Source organism: Phallusia mammillata, chromosome 3 (assembly GCF_965637545.1).
Source record: "Phallusia mammillata chromosome 3, kaPhaMamm4.hap1.1, whole genome shotgun sequence".
Taxonomy (NCBI): Eukaryota; Metazoa; Chordata; class Ascidiacea; order Phlebobranchia; family Ascidiidae; genus Phallusia; species Phallusia mammillata.
This window is the reverse complement of record NC_137254.1, coordinates 21,369,789-21,386,972: the sequence shown is the minus strand read 5'-3', so window position 1 is coordinate 21,386,972 and position 17,184 is coordinate 21,369,789. Positions and strand designations below refer to the sequence as shown.

At 35.7% G+C, this 17,184-nt stretch overlaps 1 long non-coding RNA gene across 3 annotated transcripts; it reads left to right on the top strand.

Moving 5' to 3' along the window:
- The first annotated feature begins 5,364 nt into the window (after positions 1 to 5,364).
- LOC145220005 (uncharacterized) lies at positions 5,365 to 8,419 on the top strand. 3 transcript variants are annotated; one of them, XR_013857941.1, is made up of 3 exons: positions 5,365 to 7,099; positions 7,277 to 7,378; positions 7,713 to 8,419. It is a non-coding gene; the product is annotated as an uncharacterized LOC145220005 (long non-coding RNA). The 3 variants fall into 3 exon arrangements; XR_013857940.1 differs by having other exon boundaries at positions 7,277 to 7,423; XR_013857942.1 differs by having other exon boundaries at positions 5,365 to 7,022; positions 7,277 to 8,419.
- Positions 8,420 to 17,184: the final 8,765 nt, after the last annotated feature.

The window sequence follows — 17,184 nt, the reverse complement described above, 5'->3', positions numbered from 1 at the left end:
TCCACAACACGGACAACGCCTCTACACCTTTTGAACGAAGTACATCCATAACAGCGGGTTTTGAAATTTCAAAGTCCGCCCTGCGCGCCAAAATTCAAAATGTGCGCGAATATTTTGAAATTGAATGTTGCGATGTATGTCTTAACGATTTGCACATGTGTTTAAAAGAAAAATCAATCAGTCAAGTAATTATCGCACTAAAAATTAATTAAAGACTATACAATTGTATAGCTTAAGCTTTCTCATCAGAGCTCATATAAGAGCGGTTTTGAAAACACTTTTAAACTGATCACCGCGCCCAAAATCAAACCTGTATGACGGATTTTGATATGTTATGTTACGACCTATGGCGCAATAATTTATACATTTTCGAAAAAGAAAAGCGGTAAAAAAGTTAAAAAGGACACGGAAAATCAATTGTAGAAACCTGCAATTTGGAAGTGACGTTTCATAACATTGCAACATTAGTTTACTTGTCATATGACGGCAATAAAGCGTTACAAATGACGTCGAAAACGGTTGCAAACTGGTTAAATTTGACGTCAGTGACAAACGTGAATTCTACGTCACGCATGACGTTTTAACATAGTTGTATTGCAGTTTGTTGCAACGTTACTAAACAACGTTAATAAAACGTTTAAAAAGACGTCGAAAACGGTTGTAAACTGGTTAAATTTGACGTCATAGATAAACGTGAATTCTACGTCACGCATGACGTTTTAAAATTGTTGTATTGCAGTTTGTTGCAACGTTACTAAACAACGTTAATAAAACGTTTGAAATGACGTCGAAAACAGTTGTACACAAGTTAAATTTGACGTCAGTAACAAACGTGAATTCTACGTCACGCATGACGTTTTAAAATTGATGTATTGCAGTTTGTTGCAACGTTAATAAACAACGTTTATAAAACGTTTGAAATGACGTCGAAAACGGTTGTACACAAGTTAAATTTGACGTCAGTGACAAACGTGACTTTTACGACACGAATGACGTTTTAACATAGTCGTATTGCAGTTTGTTGCAACGTTACTAAACAACGTTAATAAAACGTTTGAAATGACGTCGAAAACAGTTGTACACAAGTTAAATTTGACGTCAGTAACAAACGTGAATTTTACGTCACGTATAACGTTTTACCATAGTTGCATTGCAGTTTGTTGCAACATTACTAAACAACGTGAATAAAACGTTTGAAATGACGTCGAAAACGGTTGTAAACTGGTTAAATTTGACGTCAGAGAAAAACGTGAATTTTACGTCACGTATGACGTTTTAACATAGTTGTATTGCAGTTTTTTGCAACGTTACTAAACAACGTTTATAAAACGTTTGAAATGACGTCGAAAACGGTTGTACACAAGTTAAATTTGACGTCAGTGACAAACGTGACTTTTACGACACGAATGACGTTTTAACATAGTCGTATTGCAGTTTGTTGCAACGTTACTAAACAACGTTAATAAAACGTTTGAAATGACGTCGAAAACAGTTGTACACAAGTTAAATTTGACGTCAGTAACAAACGTGAATTTTACGACACGAATGATGTTTTACCATAGTTGCATTGCAGTTTGTTGCAACATTACTAAACAACGTGAATAAAACGTTTGAAATGACGTCGAAAACGGTTGTAAACTGGTTAAATTTGACGTCAGAGAAAAACGTGAATTTTACGTCACGTATGACGTTTTAACATAGTTGTATTGCAGTTTTTTGCAACGTTACTAAACAACGTTTATAAAACGTTTGAAATGACGTCGAAAACGGTTGTACACAAGTTAAATTTGACGTCAGTGACAAACGTGACTTTTACGACACGAATGACGTTTTAACATAGTCGTATTGCAGTTTGTTGCAACGTTACTAAACAACGTTAATAAAACGTTTGAAATGACGTCGAAAACAGTTGTACACAAGTTAAATTTGACGTCAGTAACAAACGTGAATTTTACGTCACGTATAACGTTTTACCATAGTTGCATTGCAGTTTGTTGCAACATTACTAAACAACGTGAATAAAACGTTTGAAATGACGTCGAAAACGGTTGTAAACTGGTTAAATTTGACGTCAGAGAAAAACGTGAATTTTACGTCACGTATGACGTTTTAACATAGTTGTATTGCAGTTTTTTGCAACGTTACTAAACAACGTTTATAAAACGTTTGAAATGACGTCGAAAACGGTTGTACACAAGTTAAATTTGACGTCAGTGACAAACGTGACTTTTACGACACGAATGACGTTTTAACATAGTCGTATTGCAGTTTGTTGCAACGTTACTAAACAACGTTAATAAAACGTTTGAAATGACGTCGAAAACAGTTGTACACAAGTTAAATTTGACGTCAGTAACAAACGTGACTTTTACGTCACGTATGACGTTTTAACGTAGTCGTATTGCAGTTTTTTGCAACGTTACTAAACAACGTTAATAAAACGTTTGAGGTGACGTCGAAAACGGTTGTAAACTGGTTAAATTTGACGTCAGAGAAAAACGTGAATTCTACGTCACGTATAACGTTTTACCATAGTTGTATTGCAGTTTTTTGCAACGTTACTAAACAACGTTAATAAAACGTTTGAGGTGACGTCGAAAACGGTTGTACACAAGTTAAATTTGACGTCAGAGACAAACTTGAATTCTACGTTACGTATGACGTTTTAACATAGTTGTATTGCAGTTTGATACAACGTTAAGAATCAACGCAAATAAAACGTTCAAAATTACGTCAAATAAAGTTGCAGACAGGTTTTCTTGTAACGTCAACAAAAAACGTTATTTTTACGTTTCAAACCACGTCTGGAAAGGTTGTATAAATGTTTTTGTCTGACGTTAGGTTTTACCAATCTTCAACGTCATGTATTACGTAACAAAAACTGTAGTAAGACGTGATTTGTTGACATTCGTTGGCAAACATTCCCACAACATTTACTTTGTTCAAAAAAATTGGTCCCGAACGTCGAAACTACGTTGTGTGTTAGCTGGGTTGCACATGTACGCATAGATGAAAACTTCATATTAGGTGGCGTGATCGAAAAACATAATGGAATATCCTACTGTGATAAAAAGAACCAATCACTTTTACCGATGACGTCATCCTACTGCACTACTGTCACGCACTTTTAAATCCGTAACTACGATATAGGACTATAGGGTCAATAAAAAGACCTATTAGAAAAGGACTTGCAAAATCATTTTGTATGGAAAAGTTGAAAATATTCCCAATTCTATTAAAATACAATTCACCACACCAAGATGCTAGTATTCGCCTCCGCAAATTGCCTTCATAAGCTGTAACCGTTTGAAACAATATGTGCGAGGATCTTTTGTCAGAAACGGGTGAGGAACCTTAAAACATGCAAAAAGAAAAGACAAGGAAGCATGGGAAATTTTGTTTGATGTAGTTTATGTTGCTAATTTTACTTTTTCCCTATGCGGCATTTTTACAGTGATCTATTATCAGAAAAAAACATTTTGACAAAAGGCCAACTGGCGATGCTGTCAGCCTGTGTGTTTTCTTTTTCGACGCGCGCTCTTTGCGCAAACAAAGGTTTTCCCGCCAAAACGTAGCCCCAGTCAAGGATGTCAGTAGCTACCGTACGTAGCAAAATTAATCAAAAAGACGGTACGTAATTTACCTACCGTATACGGTACGCAAAGAAAGCTGAGGTACGAGTTTGGTACGCTCCTTCACCAGAGCGTACCACCGTACTGGTACGCATAACAAATGTTGATTAAACGGACATTTTTTAATCGTTACTATTTGCAGATAATATTGAAATTGTCTGCAACTTTAATGTAAATTGTTTTTGACATGATTTCATCACAATGACACTACACCAAATAAGGATTCAAAAAAGTTTTTTTTTAATGCACACCACTACAAGTGGTTTTAATACACTAATGCACACCACTCAAAGTGGGGCCCCAAGTGTAAACTTTTTTATAATTGCAAACACAACCACTTTCCCCAACGATGGTATTGCTTTTCAAAATCTTTCGCTTGGCAATGTTTGTGCATCCGACTGAACGCCCTAGTTTTAGGAAACATCGACAGGAGCCTAATCAGTTGTTTGAAAGTTAGATTTACAAACTTAAAGTCGCCTACCTGAATTTGAACCTTTACAGTGATTCCTCGATTAGAGAGTATGCTATATGTCTTAATCTGTAGCCTTAGCTTAACGATTAAAAAAGGCGATAAAAAATTAAAAGACTAGGCTATGTCCGGGAGCTTGTTTTGTTTTTTTGCAGAGTGGCAAGTTAGCCTTCACAAAAACAAACAAACCGACATTGGTTTTCCTGGAAGCCCAGAAACGAATAAAACAAGAATCGGCAATCAAAGTTTCTCCGCGGTATTTCGAAATCAGTTAAGTTTATTCCGTTTTGTGCATAACATCACGTCATATTTACATTATACATGACTGAGGGGAAACGTTGGTGGGATTAGTCACGAGATGCTTATAGCTAACCACCAGTGCTAGGAAAACAAACTACTGGAAAACAAACCTTGCCGTAAGTTTCAAACGCCTGAAGAAGCAACAAGCGTAAAAATTATGTTTTACATTATTAGTTTGCTTCAGAGTTGTAGTACGGATGTAGGCGTTTTTACTGGTACTCAAGTCAGTTCGCATTAACAGAAATTTCGTGACCCTCTTCCGCTATAAACATACCCGAAACCAAACCATGGAAACTGCCAAGTTTTCAAAAACTGTACATGACGCCGTTGCATGCAGTCACATGCGAGGTATAAATATCTTTACTGTTGTGACTTGTGTTGAAACGAGCCAATATTTGTTTGTAAAATGTTCGCAAAGCCTCTGTACACTTCAAAACGCTTTTTCGAGTTTACAGAATGTTCACTTTAAGTACAACTGCTGCAAGTGTAAGGCTAAAAACTGCAGTTGGGTGACTGGTTCAAGATCATTGTTTTGTTGCTTATTAAACGCATCAAATGCCAGTTAGAATAAAGGCCTTTTCAATTTGAATAATTATGCCATAACACTGCAATGAATTCTCTTTTGTGAATAGTGCAATGAATTATCTTTTGTGACTAGCAGTTTTAAATGTTTTGCTGAAGTGAAGTTTACACTATGTTCACAATTTTCCACAAAACCTGCAATTATTTTGATTTGCTTTTTTTATTACAATCTGAAAATTAAAAGTTATACAAACAGTGCACACAGGTTTAGAGCAATTTAATGTACGGAGGGTAGGCTATGCGTTGCTTTTTAGGTGTGGTAATCATGGGGTTAGTTTTGCTTATAATTGCTTGTAGTTACCTTCTTTCTTTGATCCTCTGTTTAATTGCACTTTTTACTCCAGGATGGTTTTGGATTGGTGGCACCATAGTATACTAACATGGTAGTCCAGCTATTGTTACCGTCACGCTTGTCGGATGCTTGCATTGAGTTGGGTGCTTTCAGAGCAGGAAAATGACAAAACTGAGCGTGCGTGGTCGGTTTTATGCATCTACCATTTGTAATATTACTACGTTTGGTTGGAATTGTGCTGTTGGGGAGAATTTACTGAGTTTTTTTTGCCTTTTAGTCCTTCTTTAAACGCGTTGAAGTGATTTTAGCGTGGTTTTACCTAACATATTCAAGGGTGCATAAAGCTTGTTACTGATTAAGTTAAAGTCTGGTGAAAATTGAACTTTGCCAAACTGACTGCATTTTTAATGAACTGATATTTAACAACTTTGAACCCGACCAGGAACTCGATTCGGACAGACGAAAAGTCAAGCTTAAACGAAGACCATATTTTTTCCAAAGTTACTCATTTCAAACTGTCAACAAGCGGCAGATTTTTCATAAAAGAACTGATTAGATGAGAAACTAAGCAAAAGAGTGCTGTGAAGCAAAAAGTTTATTTGAAAAAAATTCAAGGTACAAAAACAATTGCTAGACATCATAAACAATAAAACAGTTAAATGCTGTGATAAGTAACATAGAGTTTAGAGTATTTGGAAGGTGATGTTTTGTTCATAGCAAGTTGCCCACCATGCAATCACAGCAGGGCAAGCTGATTTCTTCAATGGAGCAAAACCCTGGAGGTCTCATTTATCCTTCATCAGAGTTACTGCAACTTTTACAAAGTGTGTACCTGAAATGCTTGAGAAAGAGTTTTGTGGCCAACCAACAAGCTAGACTTTTTTGTGTATTGCAAAAGTTTTTCCATGATCTTCATTATGAAAGTTTCTAAAATAGGACATGTGATATTCTGGAAGTTGATATGGATAAAGAGAAAGTACTCAATAGGTTTTAATATTCGTGGATTTATTTATTTGTGTCTTGTCGTTCACGTTTGCCGAAAAGCTCTTTTCTAAAATGTTCCAAAGGTCTACCAAGGAAACCAAAAAAATGGGCTCTGAAAAATATATCAAAATAAAACTGTCAAAAGTGTCTGTACTTTCTGCACAATGTGCTTCTTTTTTCAAATTACAAAAAATGATGCCTCACCAAAATCTGTTCAATACCACAAATGGGTATAAACCACAGAAAACAACTGATTTTTATTGCCTAATTAAGCAACTGCTGGGGAACCAAAGTGATGGCAATATGATTAATAAGCCAATAGATAGATGATAAGTAAGCTGCAAATACTGCTCACTGTTCTGACAAGGTCTCATCAGTGCACCTGATGACAAGACACAGGCCATGTTGGCTAGTGTAGTAACATGCTGAAAAACCTTGACTCGCCAATTCGGTTCATTGCCTCAATTTTAAAGCAATTTCTAGAAGAAGATGCCTGTCTATAAGTTTTTAAAAATACACTTCAAAGAGTTCATACAATTGAAAGCTAAAATCGTTTTAATAGCTCTACATGCATTAAACAATAAACCCAATAACTAAAAAAACTTCAAAACAGACACGGATTTGTCGCCAGCGGCTTTCAAAAACTAGCTGTTTACCACGTACCTCATACAAAACTTCAGGCGACGTGCAGTGTTAGTCATGCGTAACCGAAATGCGCAGGATAATAAAAGAAACGAGAGGAAAAGAGGAGCTGGACTACCATGTTAGTATACTATGGTGGCACAGTCCACATTGGATTGATCCAAATGTGTTCATTGGGGGAATGTGTTACTAAAACAGGTTCATTTAATTAAGTTTAACAAATACTTACAATTTACTTTAATGAATAGCAGCAACAAATATTTTACGAATGTTTTTGTTCTAAAAAATATTGGATTTTGGTTTTGAAGTGTTGCAATACTGCCTGTATTCATGTAACAAAGTTCTGCTACTTTGAAAAGGACTACATTTTTGTAGATTGGTCACCATATGAGATCGCTGTTCTATCATTGATGTGTGTTGCTGCTGAATTGGCAATATTGTCACTGGGACTTTTTACCACTGGAGTTATAAAACAAAGTATTCAATTCATTAGATTTTCAGGAGTCTTTATAATCATTTCAGGTCTGTTAAAATTGTGCAAAAGAGTTATTAGCACAAAAATGTTTAGCCACCAACTATCCATTCATAACCAAAACACCTATTAGTGTAATTTATAAACTTGGTTGCAAATTAAATCTTCCCTTTTTTCATGGTACCATTAAACAAAAAAATCACTGAAAACTATTACTTTCATAAAAAAAACAATTGGAAATTTATTAGGTTTTTGTTTCTTTAATAATGAATTCAATAGGGATGTGTCTATAGCAGGAAAATGCTGCTAAAGATTACTTAAGGCACTTATTTTTTACAGGATTTTATGTGTGCTGGCAGCCTTCATCTTCATGATTCATTTTCAAAATGATGTACATAAAAATCAAAATGCTTACGGGTACAGCTTTGGTTTTTGCTGGGCAGCTGGTATTATTGCACTGATGACAGGGTATGGCCTAAATCTGGAATTATAATCTGGAATTTTTTTTTAAAATAAACGGCACAGTTATAATCCATTTAAAACTTTAGATTAATAAAGTTCTTAGGTTAACGTTACAAATTTTACTCATTGTGTATTTCTATTTGCATGTTGTACAATTGTGATTTTTGTTATTGAAGTTCTACTGCATTTTAGTTGTTTATATATTATACAAATGTGAACATATTCATATTTTACTGTAGTTACTTTCTAATGGACTGATATTGCAACACAACCTCTGTAATCATTTTTGCCAACCTTAACAAACACTGCCATAAGTTATTACCAAGTGCACTACCTAATTTGGTCACATATTTGAATTTATCAATGTGGTTTCAAACATTTTCACACTACTTGATTTCATGTGCTTCTCCTTTATACGATTCAATAATGTTTTATACCCAGAACTAATTTCCAAATGTGCCACACTTACATGTGCATTCTGAAACACAATGGATGAGTAGGTTTCAAAGTATTTATGCTTTAATAAGCTTCTCCAATAAATGATAATAATTATAAATGAACTGTTGTGCGGTGTAATAAACCAGTTTAGAACACAAAAACAGGGATTTATTCATGCTTCTTTAAAATCTTAACTTTTGTTCTACAACTCAACATGCTTGTTGCATATTGTGTTGCAAAATTACATTTATCAGTAAATGTATTGTAAACCTTGGCATACTGTTAAGCAAACTTATACAAATCCAGGGTGAAATTATGTAATATCCCAGGTAATACTTGTGCATGTACTGTACAACCAACCTTTAAATAATGGGGGGACGGTTTATTACCAATGACTTTAAACGAAGGCTATAACTCAACGAAACTATACCTAATTGCTCTTTTCTGTTGCAAAAAGCTTTGCCCTGTTGCTTTCACTTACTATGATTGTACAAACGTAAACCTGTTGCACAAACTTTAAAGAGGAAGGTGAACTAGCGTTTGTTCTTTTATGACGTTTTACGTCATCACGCTTGAATGACACTGGATTAAACTTAACTTATCCTGGCTTACATTACAGCAAGGGTGTCCAACCTTTTTGGCCAAAAGGCCACATGCGGTTTACGAATGATTGCGCGGGCCACTGTAGTGTTACCGCTAATTTGGAATCTTAGAAATAGCTGTCTTATAATTTCTAATTTAAATCCTCACACCGAATTCTAATCTTAGAAATGTGTATTATCCTCGTTTACAGTTATCAGAACAATAAACACACCAAGATATAGTTAAGTCAACAAATAAGCTTTTCCCACACGTCGACATTTCAATTCGGTGAGATGGACGATGTAGCAATGCGAAGCGATTTTTCCATATGGCAGTCAAAAATTACTGATCTTACAGGGGATTTAAAGTCACATGTCAACCTTTTTTGGAAAATTCTGTTAGCGTTACTTGCTTTTTGTTTCCTGTTTGGCATAATCTATATCACTGCAGAGTGCGGAAGATATTTTACTGCTAAATGCGTTTTGCGCGAGTCTCTGATACCACATGTATCTCAATGAACCAATAAACATCACTGACTGACTCTTGAAGCAAGAGTCAGATTGTGACGTAACAATGCAGAAATTGTGATGTGTAACAATGCGCATTGTGACGCAATAAATGTAACTTGAACAGTTGTGTATTATTACTCTATTAACAAAGGAATAAAGCAAACAATAAATGCCAATTTTTCGGAATGAAAGTCGCCACAAATTACGTGGGCGATTAAGTTGCCAATATGAGTCATTTCAAAAAAGACCACACGGGCTACTCAAAACCTTCCTGCGGGCCACGGGTTGGACACCCCTGCTATACAGTGTACAGCAGTGGTTCTCAAACTTTTTTGTGCGCGACCCAAATGTGAGCCTCATGTACATCTGGCGACCCAAGCCTCAAACAACAAAAAAGTATTTTTTATTTCTTGTACTCATCCTTGAACGCTAACTGTTCGTTTTCAAGTTCAGTTTCGCATGACTAACCTCGTTTTCCCCGTGCTAACACGTTGCAATAGCCGTGTGCGTAACAGTAAATTGAAAGGTTATTGTCTGTAGGTTGTATTGATTGGTTCATTTTGCTGAACAACGTGGTCGAGTGAGGCTGTATTTGGCTATGGTAGTACTATAAACTGGGTGCCATCTAAACTCTCAGAAATTTGAATCACCACAGCGCGACCCATACTTTGAGAACCACTGCTTAAAGCTGTCTGAAACGCAAAAATCTTAGTCAGGTGACAAAGATTGTACATAGAAATTTGCATGCCCTCTTCCTTGCTAACATTGTATATTTGAATTTGTCATGAGACTATTACTAATGAAGTAATAAAGTCTTATACATTGTTTTCCTGTTGTGATTTTCCTGTTTGTAGTATGTCATTTCAGCCATAAAGACTTAACTAAGCAAGTTCGTTTGAATGAGTATTAAACATGCACATAAACAGTGGCGGCTCGTGCCTAAAATCTGTGGGGGTGCTGCTCCAAATTTTAGCCTTTATTGAACATATATAAGTTGGCAATATATAGACAAGCTACATTTGTAGAAATACAAATCTTAATTAGCAACTCCATTGTGACGTAATTTTTGTTACGCAATAATGTACACGAGTGTAAACAGCAGACGGTATCATTGGGGAATTTTGTTTACTTGCATGGCGACGGGCCAAACACAATAACATGCAGTAATAATGTGGCACAAAAACACAGATTTGAAACGAAGCGATTGTAAATACGGTAAAACACAACAAAAATATAAAAAAGTAATAGTAAGAATAGTTATAAATGAGTCGAAAAAGGTCGAAGTATTTCAGTTAGACAACATTAAAAAAATGGTCATGTTACATTTAAGTAACTTATAGTCACAGTCAGCGTTTTCAACACATTCTATGACACTTCAGATTATTGTCACAAAAAACAACTAGCCATACAACTTTTTATTGGTATCATAACTGACAAATTTTACAATCACATTACATTTGTGTCAGAACTTGTTTATTTAAACATCTTTTCTTTGAATTTTTCTTTACAGACTATTAATTGTCTTTCAGTTTCTTAACTGCTATACTTGTTGCTTTTTTGCTGGCAAATAGCTTATAATTGCTTTTTTTAAGTGCAAAACTCCTTCAAGCTTAAAAATTTACAACATTCTCACTTAAATATAAGGCATATTAATAAACCTTGTGCTTCCTTTTTACAACCAAAATGAATCATAAAGTTACAGTTTGGGCATGATAATTGATAGCTTCTTTCTTGATTCCAAATGACAACTAAGAAACTGTTTTTTTTTCTATTTAGTACTAGCACTGCAAGTGCAAGTCTTTTGGAAATAATGGTGTTCCTAAGAAAAGTTTGCATCCTTTTCAGTGTTAAAAAGAACTGTTTTGCCTTTGAAGGACTCATGGAAACAGCAAAAAGGATATTTCATCCTAGTAATTTCACTTGTCAAAACATCATCTAGATTATTTTCAAAGTAATCATGAACATCAGATCTACAAAAAAATTTTCATTTCAGCAACTAGCTTTTCTTTGTCAACAATAGGATATGCTTGGTGGTCACTACTATCTTGTCTGTAGAATGTTCATTCTTAAGAAACACTTTCTGTGAAGCAATTTAGCAGCTACTGTTTAGACAAACATTACATGTCCATTAGATCAATACACATGATTGCACTTGGTTGCAACACATGATTCATGTTGCTTCTGCTGTTATTTGTTCTGCATTTGATATTGCCTGAATTTCAGTGAGGCATTTAACTTCACAGTCACAAATTTATTTTTTTATTAGTAGCATTAAGAACTCGAACTGAGTAGTTTTTGTTGTTGCTTATTCCTGCATGACATTGGAGTAGAAGATGTTTATCCCACACTTTCTTAAAACTTTTTAATTCAGTTATTTATTATAAAGGTTAATCGTGACTTTTCGAGGTGTTAGATACACTTATTTAATTCAATGATAACTGCAAAAACTGAAACCCACTTACAGTCATCTTAAAAAGTCACGACTAACAGTCAAACAATAAATTTAAAGATGGCAAAATAATTACTGTACTCACTGTCGAACTTAAAAATACACTACACGGGTTTGGCTTTGGAGCTCACTGACGCGAAGCAGACAACATAACTAGCGCTACGTCACGGGAGGGGCTGCGCGAGCCACAGCCACCTCTCGCCCATAGACTTTGCTCTCGCCTATTTCGCCCGGCATGTAGCTTTTCCAAGTGCGCATGCGCACAACTACAAACATCATGAAACGTCACGAAACTGGAGCTGCAGCTCCGCCATAGATAACTTATTATTATTGTTATTATTTTTTTATTATTTTTTTTAAATAATACACAATTTTTATTATTTTTATTTTAATAAAATGCCGATTAATGCCATAAAAATTATTCTTAGTATATACTGATCAAACATAAAACTATATGTAAAGATTGTTTTGTATGACAACTTGGAATACGAATGTCAAGTAAAAATATAGGGGGTGCTGCAGCTCCGCAGCCCCCTCGCACGAGCCGCCCCTGCACATAAATGTGTAAGTGCCTTTAAGGCAGGGGCGGGCAACATACGGCCCGCGGGCCGGATCCGGCCCGCGACGTAATTTTGTGCGGCCCGCAGACAGTTTCTGGTCTTACATGATAATGTGGCCTGCGGCCACAGTCTGCCGCAATTCCCCACTACTTGCTTACTACGTCAAATTATAGTTGCAACGGACAGTAACGCTCCCCAATAGCAACAAACTTTCCCACCGTTGTTACCATTGCACCACACGTCCATTGTTACGACATAACTGCCAACCTTGTGTTTGGCCTGCTTTCACGGTTTCCTTTGTTTTCACAAGTGTAGCCTAGTTGGTGCTTCAGCAGTATCTAAGTCGGTGGTGTATGAATTAAATTTGCTGTGGTGAATAAATTTATGTTATATCAGTTAGATTGTTTGGACTGTATTGTAATTGTGACGTACTTGATTGTATTTGGTTTAGGAAAGTTTCCCCACCTCTGGTTTAGGTGGTCAAAAATCCATTTTAAATCACTGGATAAAAACGCGATTAATGTATCGATTCAGGAATCCGGCCCGCCAAGTACTTCATTTTCCCATATCAGGCCCGCCGACTGGAGAAGTTGCCCGCCCCTGCTTTAAGGCCATTAACTCAATTGCAATTTTGGTAAGCAGCTTCTTGCACAAATTATCATTCCAATCTACAACGGGATTTGGAGCGAAAATTAACGATTGTGGGCATTATTTCATTTAGGCCCACCCCCGCAAATTAAAGTTTGTTTCACCCGTAAAATCTATTTTTTGAGACCCTAAACCTAAAGTATGACCTAAAACCTATAGAGCCCGAAGCACGCCCCGAACCTAATATGCAATAAAGGACAATAAAGGAGACATACACAATGGACAATAACAGACATTGGTTTTTTACTTTTTTATCTGTCACAGGTTTACTATGTTCTGTAGCATTCATCGTCTTTGTAGTGTATTTTGAAGATTCAATTCCATATGAAAAAGCTTATGGGTACAGCTTTGTATTTTGTTTGGCAGCAGGTGTGTTTGCTTTCTTGACATCAAAGTTTGGGTTAAATTTGGAAAGATGGCAAAATTCAAATCCATTCCAACATTTGCCATGACTGTATTCAATATTAACTGTTTAATTCTTACTTGTGTTGTACAGTGTAAATAAATTTGTGTGTTTTTGTTTTGTTTTTTATTCATTTTTAAATTTCGTTCGTTACTGTTTATAACGTAGTCTTTTTAAGGGTGCGGCTGCTGCGTCTGACAATATTATGTCCTTTTTTGTAAAAATTTTGACATTGGCGTATTTTCAACCGCGAGGTTTTTGCAGCTGTTTCCCGATTCCGCGGCGCTAGTGTAGTGTTTTCGTATTCCTATGTACCATTTTCATGCACGGTTTCAAAATTAATACAATACAATACAATATTATTTGACAGCTGCAAAAGTAGGTAATTTCTGTGGTTTACAATACTAAGTAATCAACAGTGATTTTTTTGTCTTTTACTAAATTAACATGACTTTACTGTACAATTTTGTTTTTTTCCAGAAGAACCGGTTGAAGTGTTTGTGTAATATGTCTCGCATGTGCAATATGTTTCTTTTGCAGTGTTTTTTAATTTACCTCAAAATTACTCTTCTTGGTGCCCATATATTTCTTGTTTTTTTATATTTGTGCCACATAATTGCAACTTTCTATGCCTATTTAAAGTTTCAAGTACATTGTTATCATTTTTTGTGGAATTAAGCTTTTTTCGACAAGTGAAAAGTAATGATACAATTTGCAAAGTACCCACATTCACATGTCACATCACAACCTTTATAGTTTCATACAGCCAAGTTATTGTCTATGTCGAGCAAAAAATGCCTATTTGGCAAAATATCTCTATTCCATAATAATTTCTAAGCATGATTATGTCTTCCACAAACAAGTTAAAGAGTGGGTCTAACTGTCCACTGAGATTTAACTTTTTCCTTATGCGTCATTTGCAGTGTTCTACTTAGCAATCATTATGTTCCGTTGCGCCACCTTGTGGAAATTAGAAGGCTTGACCTGTTAGTTCTTGTGTTAGTAAGTGGCTCTACCTTTAGCAAGAGGTTTCCGAAACATCTGGCAGGTGACGCAACACACTGTCACATGGTGGCGATGTGCACTTAATGTTTTCAGATCTTGTGGTGACAAAACAAGTAGAGAATAGGCTATGAATTAAAAATTACCAGCCTGCTTCATTGTCAGCCAGTTTCTGCGCGACGACATATATTTCTTGATCATGTGTTGTTTCGTCATCGAATCACGTGCTGACCTACAAAGCTTATGTACACAACGCATTTTGTGCAAAAAGTACCTTAAATACATGTTTTAATACATTGTTATAATTTTTGGATGGAACTAAGTTTCGTTACATGATAAATAAAACTAATGACACATGAAATGGCACACTTTCTAAAATATCTATATTTTAGTAAACTAAATTAACAAAAACACATGAAAATTAAAGAGCATTAATTGCTTACTTCATTTTTCAATGCGATCTTATGCAAATAGTTCAAATTTAAATTTGTTGTCGCTGAAACGGCTTTTTTGTGGGCGTTAAATAAACACAAAAACATGCAAACAACAGCAGTAATTGGTACGTAAAAGGGCGTAAAAAGTTATATGTTTTTTCACAGGTGGTTAGTATTCAGGACCCCTCGTAATAATTTCAGGTTGCTAAATTTATCTCTTTTGCCCAGTTTGGGCTTGTTTAAAAATATTAGGTTGAGGCCAAACATGCATGCAACCGTATTTGCTCCACAGTGCGCCAAACCAACCCTCTTGTGAGCAAACATTACCATGCAGCTGCAGCGCGTTCAGCTACAACCTACGAATTGTGCCCTCGACGTATTTGCGCTCTAGAGGTTCTCGACGCTGAGCAACTATTTCCGCCAAGCGATATCAACTCAACCCGACACCGTTATTAAAGATGCACCTTGTCAACATCCATAAACAGCCTAAATTAAGTATGACGTATTTAAAATTATATCGCAACAATGATGTAACGGATAATGTTAGATATGATTATCGGAAGATTGCGTAGCCGAATTAGCGTGATTCGAACTTTTTTAACTTCGAATAAATCCTGTCCAGTGAACTTTAGGCATCTACGTACCAATTACGTATTGTTGTTGCTAATTCGATTGAAACGGGCATTAAGGTTTATTGTTTTATAGCAGATACCTAAACAGCTATTAATCAAAAGCGGGTGTGACGTAGGCGAAATGGAAACGGAAGTTGTTTTCGCGTGAAGCATACGTCAAACTGACAATGGTAATCATGGAGTACATATATCATCACAATATTGTTTCAAGGGTAAGTATCAAAAATTTAGTGTTTGTTTGCACTTGAGGCTTCGGTTGAACATACAGGTAGGCTATTCATGACTTTATCGATAGACTTGTTTAAGTCAAGAATAGTCAACGTTTTGTGTCTAAACGAGACCCCAGCGCTAATAAACCACTTGGGTTTTGAAAAATGCAGCTCTGAGAAATTTTTCATTCATACACTAGAAAACAAACCCAAATTTAGAAATGTATCACTCAGCTTCGCATTTTCAAAACTTTTAACATGCGTTGTGGTACACGGCAGTACGTTAGCCTAAAAAGAAGAACAGTTCTTTTAAAATAGCCCACACCACCATCTGCAAAGGATGTTGCCCACCACAATACCTACGTTTACGCGATGTACTATTATTACAGAAAGAGTTATATACACTTTTCTGGTGATGAGATTTGTTGTGGGCTGTTGCGCCATATTACAGTCGCGGCAGGAAACAGAAAGAGTTTTTGAATTCAGTGAAATATATTGCATTTATTATATGATGAAAAATCTTAGGCCTATACGTAACTTTGGCACAGGACCAAATTTTTGTCTAAAAAGAAATGTACATTTTTTCGCTTTACATAGCCTACATTGGGTTGTGACAGGTTTTCAAGCTTTGTGTCTGTTAGCTGAACAGGTAGTTTAAATGGTTAACGATAAGGGAAATGCGTATAATATATCCCTGGCATATATATATGATTGGCAACGTCCATGCTATTTAATTGTCAGAAGCTTAGGCGTTTCATTGACAACTTAAAAGCGTTAGAATACAATGCGTACAATGTTACAATGTTTAAACGTTGACTTACTATTTTTGTGTTCGCCTTCAAAGCATAACTTGGAATGATAAAACCTAAAACGTTAATTTTATTTTACGAAAACTGACGACTTTAGTTCACGTAGATCGAAAACATAAAGCATAGGCAATAAATGGTTCATTTAAAAGTCGTTTTTAGGCATATCTATTGGGCAAGAGCGCAGTTTTGCACCAGCTAAAACTCTAAAGCTGTTGGTCAATGACAGTTAATTACATTAATAATTCTCATTACTAATTTAACTTTTTAACCTTGCACATGTACGTATATCCGGATACTATACTAATTAGGTAGCGTGATCTAAAAACATAATTGAAAATCGTCCTGTGATTATTAAAACCAATCACTTTTATCGATGACGTCATTCTATTACACAAATCGTAAAAGCCTTACCGCAACAGGACTTAAACAGTTGTGTGTCCTTAAGATGCTGTTCGTTTACTGCCCGTTACCAAATTGCTATGATTTTGAATTATGAAAGTTGTGATGGTTTGAGCCTTAATTTTAGAACCATAACAAATCGTCAAACAGAAGAATGAGTTGTACATTGGTTGACATGAAAATGCCATTTTTATTCTAGGTTCATCCGATTTTTGTGTACCATTTCAATTTTGCCACCTTTACACATATTACCTGTCTAAAATCGGTCGAATCCA